Below are 10,450 nucleotides of genomic sequence, written 5' to 3'. Positions count from 1 at the left end.
TCGTACTGCAGTTTGTGGTGTTTTTTCAGGTGGTTGAAAATATTAGTTGTATTGCTTTGTGGCGCACACACAATTCTACAGCACTCTTTGCATATGTCTTGTTCCTGGCTGACATCACTTGCCCTAAATCCAAAATATCTTCAAACAAGGGATGATGATCCGTTTCGAGGGACTAGCTCTTCACCTTCTGCTCCAGGAATCAGGAACACTTTGTCATTTCACTTCATGCACTTGCGTACATGAAATGAAAGGAAATGCTGTTTACCCCATCCCACTGCAGCAAAACACAAAGACAAAACAAATCCAAAAACTATAGGAACACACATATCCAAACTAATACATTTATCAAAACTAAACAAAAAAAAAAATCACTGTCCAAGGGGACAAACGCCAGCCAGGATGAGTGTCGGAACCGCCGGTCTGCATTGGCTAGCAGTTAGCTTAATCCGCCCCGCTTCCACGTCCTGTCAGACCGCCCTCGGCATTTCCTCCTTGGACACAGCTCCAGGCGGGGGCCATGGTCCACGGGCTCACTGGACAAAGCAGACCAAGCTGTCCCAGTCGATCCAGCACCAGCTCTCCCAGCCAGACACCCTCGACACACCTCCCCGCACTCCTCACGACGACATGAAAAACACCACAGTCAACGCCAGGTGAGGCCGTCGTCAGACCGCCGGTGTTATCGGAACCGGTGTTATCGGAACTGCCAGTCTGCATGGGCTAGCAGTTAGCTTAGCCTGCCTTGCTCTCCCAGAGGATCCAGCGCCAGCACTCCCAGCCATCAAACAAAGATAAAACTTAGACACAGATATGGACCAAGACACTGCATGGACGATACTGGATGAGGCCACTGCAAATGAGAATATGCGCTGCCATCTTGCGACACCGGCACTGAGTGAGGCCGCTGCAAACGCGAATTCACACAGCCATCTTCCCACACCAGAAGCGGAAAGACATTTGATATTCATTTCGTCCTTTCTTGTCTACTCTGGACTGCAGCCGCAACAACCAGAAATTTTTTGCACAGGCTGCCGCTACAGGGTTGGCGCTTAAAGGGAACAGCTGTGATTGGTCACATGGGTAGTTTAGGAAGCACTTGATTTGATATGAAGCGGCGCGTTCCATGAGCGGAGCACGCATTTTAAATGTCAATATCGCAGTTGATCATGTTCATTTAAATGTGGGGAGCCAAAATCATGATCACAATTAATATTCAATTAATTGTGCAGCCCTACTACACATGCACACAAGAGACTCACATCACACCATTCACATACGCGAGAGAAGAGACAAGAAAATACAGTCACACATCAGAGTGAGAGAAGGCTATAACACTGAAACAGGGTAGCAAAATTATATGGATTTATAAGATACATAAAAAATGTGATGAGGGGGATGCTAAGCAGTGTCTAGGTTGTGACCACCATCACTGTGGACATCTGGGAGGAGGACAGACTCCACGTGCACACAAGGGGAGACTCACATCACACCATTCACATGCACAGAAGAGAAAGGGGAAGACATCATTCAGAGAGAGAGAAAAGACGTGAGAGAAGAGAACAGTTTGCAATAGTCAATCTATACTCCATAATTTAGTGGCAGAACATTGCTTGGTAAATTCATTGACACAGAAACCGACCCATCATGCAGTACAGCTCTTGAAATACTCGATTTAAAGGCAACTAATTGCAGGTTAAGGCAAAAAAGATGAGTTTTAAGCTTTGATTTAAAGGACTCAACAGACTCTGATTGTCTGATGGCAGCAGGCAGGTTATTCCACAAGAACGGGGCCCGATAGGAAAAGGCCCTGCCACCAGCTGGCTTCTTTTTAACTTTGGATACACACAGGAGCCCTGCATTTTGAGAGCGAAGAGCTTGAAATGGAATGTACAGTTTAAGGAGATCAGAGAGGTAAGATGGGGCAAGCCCATTTATGGTTTTATAAGTCAGCAGACGCACTTTGAAATCTGATCTAACATGGATAATGAAAGGAAGCCAATGAAGGGAGCCAAGCCATTGGTGTAATATGGTCAAATTTTCTAGTTTTAGTTGGGATTCTAGCTGCAGCATTTTGAACCATCTGAAGACTTTTAGTACTAGCATGTGGCAGACCTGAAAACGGAACATAACATTTCGCGAAATAAATCCAACATCGTTTGTCCAAGACGGCCGAAAGAGGTGAACAACCTACTCTTTTTTTTCTTTTGTTGCTTCTGCCATTGTCAGTTGTTCTTGACATAAAGCAAAACAGAAAGCTAGCTAGCTGTCCTACGTTTTCACTACAGGTGTAATTCTGCGCTCGTGGGCAAATCAGAGGGAGGGGGAGGAGGGGGATGATAGACCATGTAAATTGTGTGTGCTCTCTTGCTGTCAAAAACAATGGTGTATTTTGAGATTAATTCATTATTTCAATATTATTTTGAATCAAATTGTTCATTGAGTTCACCATTAGGCTATATTTTATATTAAACAATTTTTTTTTATAAAAAAAGTATATTAGAAACGTGTGCCACCGTGGGCACGGGTGCCATAGGTTGCCGACACCTGCTTTAGAGAAATCTCTGAAAATCAGCATATGATCCATGTACATAGGTTCCACATAATTATTAAACACAGTTATCATGTTTATATTGTCTTATCTCTTGATTTAACATCAAGTGTATTAATGCACTGGAGGAAAGTCTAACAATCAGACAGGCCCTGAAGGCCACAGTACTATAAGACTAAAATATTTGCCATACACTCCCATTTCTCTTGCCATTTATTTATATAAGAATGAACATATTTAAGAATCAAACTGAAGTTAATCACATTGAACTGTTGGGTAAAGTACGATGTTTTTTTCAAATAATGCTTTCAGAGTATTAGCAGAAATTTTAGCCAATAGATGTGTATTATTCATTTAGAAAACAAATTTATGTATCTCGATATAACAGTATTTGAATTTCTTCCTGATACAGGTGCATCTCAAAAAATTAGAATATTGTGGAAAGATTTCACTATTTTCCATAATTTAATTCAAAAAGTGAAACTTTTATATATTCTAGATTCATTACACAAAGTGAAATATGTCAAGCCTTTTTTGTTTTAATCTTGATGATTATGGCTTACAGCTCCTGAAAATCAAAAATCCAGTATCTCAAAATATTAGAATATTACATAAGACCAATCAAAAAAGGATTTATAATACAGAAAAGTTGACCTTCTGAAAAGTATGTTCATTTATGCATTCAATACTTGGTCGGGGCTCCTTTTGCACAAATTACTGCATCAATGCGGCGTGGCATGGAGGCAGTCAGCCTGTGGCACTGCTGAGGTGTTATGGAAGCCCAGGTTGCTTTGATAGCAGCCTGAAGCTCATCTGCATTGTTGGGTCTGGTGTCTCTCATTTTCCTCTTGACAATACCCCACAGATGGTAATTGCTGAAAGGGCTGGCTGTTCGCAGAGTGCTGTAGCAAAGCATATCCATGGAAAGTTGACTGGAAGGGAAAAGTGTGGTAGGAAAAGGTGCACAAGCAACAGCGATGACCGCTGCCTTGAGAGGATTGTCAAGCAAGGCCAATTCAAGAACTTGGGGGAGCTTCACAAGGAGTGGACTGAGGCTGGAGTCAGTGCATCAAGAGCCACCATGCACAGATGTGCCCAGGAATTGGGCTACAAGTGTTGCATTCCTAGTGTCAAGCCACTCCTGAACCAGAGACAACGTCAGAAGCGTCTTACCTGGGCTAAGGAGAAAAAGAACTGGACCGTTGGTTAGTGGTCCAAAGTCCTCTTTTCAGATGAAAGTAAATGTTGCATTTCATTTGGAAATCAAGGTCCCAGAGTCTAGAGGAAGACTGGCGAGGCACAGAATCCAAGTTGCTTGAACTCCAGTGTGAAGTTTCCACAGTCAGTGATGATTTGGGGTGCCATGTCATCTGCTGATGTTGGTCCACTGTGTTTCATGAAGCCCAGAGTCAACGCAGCCATCTACCAGGAGATTTTAGAGCACTTCATGCTTCCATCTGCTGACAAGCTTTATGGAGATGCTGATTTCATTTTCCAGCAGGACTTGGCACCTGCCCAGAGTGCCAAAACTACCATGGTATTACTGCGCTTGATTGGCCAGCCAACTCGCTTACCTGAACCCCATATGGGGTATGAATCTGGAATATATGAAAGTTTCACTTTTTGAATTAAATTACGGAAAATAATGAACTTTTCCACAATATTCTAATTTTTTGAGATGCACCTGTACACTACCACTGAAAGACAACAAACAATAATATTTAATTATTTATTGACCAGCCCTACATCATATTCTTCATAAATTTTATAATTCCATTATAATTCTGCTATCCTCTTTCACTGCTGTATTCTGTAAATTGTATAAACACAACATCCATTGCACGTTGTCCATCTTGGGAGAGAGATCCCTCCTCTGTTGCTCTCCCTGAGGTTTCTTTCTATTTTTTCTCCGTTAAAGGGTTGTTTTTAGGGAGTTGCTCCTTAACCAATGCGAGGGTCTATGGACAGGATGTTGTGTTGCTGTAAAGCCCCTTGAGGTAAATTTGTAATTTGTGATATTGGGCTATACAAATAAAATTGACTTGACTTGCTAATGTATCTGCAACCTATCCAAAAATTGCCTGTGCTATAGAGGGTATGCGGGTGACATCACAGATGCGGAACTCACGCCGGTAACACGGCACTGAGTGGCAAAAAGACTTAGTGGCAGTTTTAACGTCCAGCTTGAATACAGCGAAAACGCATCTAAAATGGGAAAGAGCTGTTGTGCGATAGACTGCACTAATAGGTTTCACAAGAAATCGGAGTTATCTTTTTTACAGACTACCGAAAGATAAGGTAAAGAGAAACAAATGGATCGCTGCAATTCACAGAAACAACTGGAATCCAGACACCAAATGGTGGATTTGCAGTTCCCATTTTGTGTCAGGTAGGCTAATGTTAGGCTATGTTGGATTTTTGGGTAACGTTAAATGATAAAATCATAAAGTCATATACTGTATTGACTACTCATCAATTAAATATTTAGCATCTTTCATAAGTTTTTGTCAGCATATTTTTTTAAAAACATCCTTGTGTTGTGTTCTACAAACAAAGGGGAGAATGGTTGGCTTAAAGTTACAATTTTCACAGTTGTATCTCAATAAAATAAAATAAATATCTGTACAAACCTGTCCACATACAACCAGAATGTCCATTGGGGTCCTCGTCACTTTAATTTCACCAACAAATCCCGCCTTGAAGTACGACCAAGCGTCAAGACTTTTGTATATCTTTAGGCTTTGCTTTGTGTATTTCCTTGGCATAGAAATCAAGTACATATAAATATCAGGAAACTCGATTTGTGGCCAAATGTTAATGTCCATGGACCACTGGTTATTTGGTAAGCTGTACGGGTCACTGTCAAGTCCAACTTCCTTTAATTTAAGCAGATAATCTTGCGTTATAATCCCGGTTTCCCCTACTAGAAGCAGCCATGTTGCGGGATGTTTTGCCACTCACTGCGACTGAGGTGGAGTCTTCCAGTGGGAAAATTACATCAATGCATATCCTCTATTTTAGCCTGTTCCCAGCATCTCTCACACCTTTTTAGATGGAAGGCTATCTCCATATCTAGTCACAATACCTCATTTCATATGCAAAAATTCCATATTCCAGAATCAAACTGAAGTTAATCACATTGAACTTTTGGGTAAAGTGTGATAATGATTTCTCAAATAATACTTTCAGAGTATTAGCAGAAATTTTAGCCAATATATTTTGTGTATTATTCATTTAGACAACAAATTTGTGTATCTTGATATACCAGTATTTGAATTTCCTCCTGATACGCTATCACTGAAAGACAACAAAAATAACATTGAATTATTTATTGACCAGCCCTACTTGTAGAGCACACACTGGTGAGGTTTTCACAGCTCCAACACACACTAGTAAAACCTGAGCCCCTATTCTGTCCAATTCATCTAATAGTGTTTTTGGGATCCAAAAACCATACTTCCATCATCATACACTTTTACAGTTTTCTTTATATGCTCCCTCCACGTCAGTCTGAATCAAAATATAGCCCTTGAAAACTTGAGCTATCAACCCCCTCTAAATTACTTCCAAACAATTTCAAGATTACATTATTTCCATTTTCTTTTTTGGTGAAAAACACCACCGTTGTCTTTTCGATTCAAAATTTGAATCCCTCATATTTCTCTCTGGCTTTTTGACTTCATTGATCCCTATTATATTATCATATCTTCCTTTCACATTGCTCCATCATCTGCAAACAACAATATACCAACATTAGATGGTACCTCCGCAAAAAAAAGGGTTTACCATACTCCCTTGTGGTGTTTCATTACCTGCTGGGCATCAATAGCATAGTACTAATCCATGTGAAGTTCTTTCATACAAAATTTCTATAATCCTGTTAAACGGTCTTCTTCCAGTTCCATCAAATCCGATTTGATCAGAAGCCCCTCCATCCACAACATGTAGCCTGCTTTTTCCATATCAGAGCACACAACCGACTCTTTAGGCACCTGAATTTTTCTCACTTCATCCTCAACATATGACAGGATAGTGCTTCCTAGCTTTCCGAAGACCATTTTGACATTCTGCTCTTTAACCCCTCTTTTCCAAGTAGAATGCTAACCTTTCTAGCAAACATTTTCTCCACCAATTTACACACAAGTTTTTAGACCAATCTTTCAGCAATTTGGTAATTTGTTGGCTTGCTTCGAGTTTTCTCTAGTTTATGCTTAAGAACCGCTATTGCCTCCTTTCAACCATCCAATCTTTTCCTCTTCACATACTGTATCATACAATGTTAGCATCTATAATCCCTCCACACAAAGATGTTTCAACATCGTATAACACATTTCATTCTTCTCTGATGTGGTCATTCCAGACTGGACAATGTTCTTTTCATGTCTTCTTATGGAAAAGGCGCACTCAATTTATCTTAAGAATCTTCTCATCATGAGCCCTGTGTATTCCCACTTTGTCTTCTGTCTTTTTCAGCCCTCCACATCTGAGCCTTTTCTTTGTTTGCAAAGCTCACACTCTCACCATACTTCACAAGAGGACAGATCCATTTTCCACCATTGCCTTGTCTTTTTAATCAACCCCCACATCTCCCCTACTGAAACTATTACCGATTAATATACAAAACTTACGTCAACTTGCCCGTCCTTGTCTTATTGTCCAACTTTATACCACACACTGGTTTACACTGGATCCAATGTTGAAGGTTATGACCCCCTTTCATTAGTTAAAAACACTCCATTTCTATTTCTTGCTGCATGCATCATTCCACCATGGTACCACTTTCTTCTTTGTTCTGACATTAACTTTTTGGGATAGATTCTAAGGTGGTCACTATTATACCTGCTCTTACCTAATTGTTCAGTCCCTTTTATTAATACCATCATCAATCTGTGCCAAATATCTTACTTCCTGTCTTGATACATGCTCAATAATCTAGGTAAGGAAACCCCAGAAAGTTGAATCAGTTCATCTGGACACAACGTTTAGTGGGAGAAACGTTTCATCACTCATCTAAGTGACTTTGTCAGTCTCCGTCTCTTTTCTACTTACTTCCTGTTATCTGCAATTCTGCCCTCTCAAATATCCATCCAACACCGCCCTGCCCTACAACCCTGATCATACTGATGTTTATTTTACACATAAACATGTGTAAATTAACTGTAAAATAAAAAACCACTTGTATCTTGGTAAACTTCTCTGTCACATGTTGCTGCTATGGCATTTGATACCAAAGTAAAACACAGATTTTCTTGTGTTTACATCTAGCCTAGTACTCCCCATAATTCAAATATACTAAACCCTTCTCATCCAGTGTCTCTTCATTCACCTGTCCATTAATATCTTTTCTCTTACCACCCCATAGTACACTATGTGAATTAAAATTTCCAGTAAAACAACATAATCCCAATTTTTTCCATCCATTTATTCCGGTTTGTTTAATTCTAATTTCTCTCACAGATTATAGTAATTTATTTCTACCAATTCCCTTTCTTTCATCCATACTTGCACTGTCACATACTCCTGTTCCCTTCCTTTACTTAGAGGGCCAGCAACCCCTCCTTCCGCTTCTTCTGTCTTGCCAAATTGATATACTCTAATCTATAGAGTCTAAATCTGATTTAAGTCATGTCTCCTGTACATGCACAATAATCTGAGGTTTTATTCTGGCTTTCAATGAGTTGCTTAAAGCCCTGTCCATTTGTCAAAAACCTTTGTGTTTTCCATTGAAGAAATAAAATCATCACTAAAATCACCACACACGTATTTGCTCTCAAGCTGACACTAATATTGTCTTTATACCTCTTCCCCGTTTCAGACCAATCTACTGACGAACTGCTGCTTTCACTGTCATCTAAATCCTTAGATTTAACCTCTGCCATTGCATTCATCAGTCCTGTTATGAAGGTCAATAATTTCTTCTTATCCACCCATCTCTTTCCTTTATCTGGTTTTTCGATATACCTTACCCATATTACTTCCTGAGCCCCCCTTGTTCCTTAATCTCTTCCCTCTGTTTAACCATCTTCACAGCACATGCGTATGAAATGTTATATGCAAGACCTCTGTGTTGTACTTCATCACTACACATTACAAGCCATGCAGTAGGCATCTCCACAATTACAACACTTTGGTTGTACTCCCTTTCCTTATTTTAGACCCCCCCCAAAGCACACATATCTAGCATTTTTGTCTTTACAAATATGTCTGACATACTGAACATCTGATACTTGCAACTTGTTAGGTTAACGTCACATGCCCTCATATAATAGTGCAAAATGTATATCTCCTTTAAATTCCACCAGAACGGTTTCACTAGCCTCCTTTCCTATTTGGTCATTCCTTTTAGCATTCAGGGATCAAGTTCTCTCATCATCTGACTACCATTACTACATCAATGAGTTCCATTTCCTTGAATTCTGGCAAACTTGACTTCTCCAGCCTGTCCTCTTATTTTAACCTTAGTCAACTTCATTGGGTCCATTTACTACCCACCGTCCTCCTCGGCAAACTTTCCAAGAATAGTGAACCTCTTTGGTAGATAATCATTTCCCTCACTTTCTCTGTCACCTCCAACTGCCTGCAATCCCCCCCACTATCCACGACTCGATTTCATCCCTTTCCTACTTTCTTCCCACTCATTTTCCTTTCTCCAAACATGGGTCTCCTTCCACTTCTTCGTTTGAGTCCATGCTACAGCGATCTTGATCACCCGCACCGTCTTCCTCCTCCCATCCCTTTCTTCGCAACTGTATCTGTTTGTACAAAAACTTAATAACCTATGCTCGCTACAAACAAAAGGAATATAAAACATGGGTATCGTTCCGGACCTGTACAGGCCGTCGGTCGGTACTCTCGTCAACTATTCTTTTCAGAATTTGCTCCGGGCGGACGCATCGATCTATACCTGATATTGAGTTGAATGCAGTTATGTCACTCTGCCAAAACCTATGAGTGCCCTCTGGGTTTAAACACTTACATTTTAGTGCCATCTCGCCCACCTGTCTGCCATGTCCTCCGCCCTGCCTTCTTCTGATAGCTCCTACCGTCTCTCTCTAACCATTCATCTACGGGCAAATCCTCCCTCGCTTGCTTTCAATAGCGGTTAGCAAACGAGTCATGACATGCTTTACTGCCGTCTAGTGGTAGGAGTGTTAAAGGCGTCAATGGAGTTTTCTCTGTAAACAATTCGTTTTCTTTGCGTTCAGCTTTTCTCACGAAAACACATTGTGTGCCCCTTAGGTCTAATACGTTGAATGCATTTCCAACCCCATAAAATATCTCCAAAGCTCCCTTTTTTAATGCTTACAAAACTGTATTGTTTACATAGCCCTGTGATCTCCTTCTACTCTTTTTTTTATTGACACCACCAACTGTTGAATTGCTTCAGCAATATTTATGTGGTTTCTTTCTTTGTTCTTTTTTTTTCTCCGTTATATATTACACCAAGTTGTGTGTTTCCATGCTTTTGTTACTGCTTCTTCCTCCAGCCGACATGTTGTTGTCTTCTTCCACTGGTTCTGCTTCTTCTTCCGTGTGTTTTATATCTGCATAAATGTGTAATAATTGTAATAAGTCACCCCCGTGCTCGGGGCATGCATGTGCATCCTCATGATGTCAGCTGGAAGAACACATGATTCAAACACAAACAATGCGTGCTCTACAGCGCCACTAATGGTCAGAAACACATTTTGATATTTTTAAATTAGTGTGAGATGTTTGCATCCAGATCTTTTTGGGTGGTCAAAAAACTGGAAAATACCTGGAAAATACCTTATTCTAGTTCAGTGTTTCCCAACCCAATCTTCCAAGCACATGCCCCTGTTCTGCACATTTTCACTGTAACCCTGCAATATCTGTCTGTAAATGTCTGTGAAATAATTTTTGTTTTTAATGCACTTTTTG

Source organism: Lampris incognitus, chromosome 2 (assembly GCF_029633865.1).
Source record: "Lampris incognitus isolate fLamInc1 chromosome 2, fLamInc1.hap2, whole genome shotgun sequence".
Lineage (NCBI taxonomy): Eukaryota > Metazoa > Chordata > Actinopteri > Lampriformes > Lampridae > Lampris > Lampris incognitus.
This window is presented reverse-complemented; position numbering follows the sequence as displayed.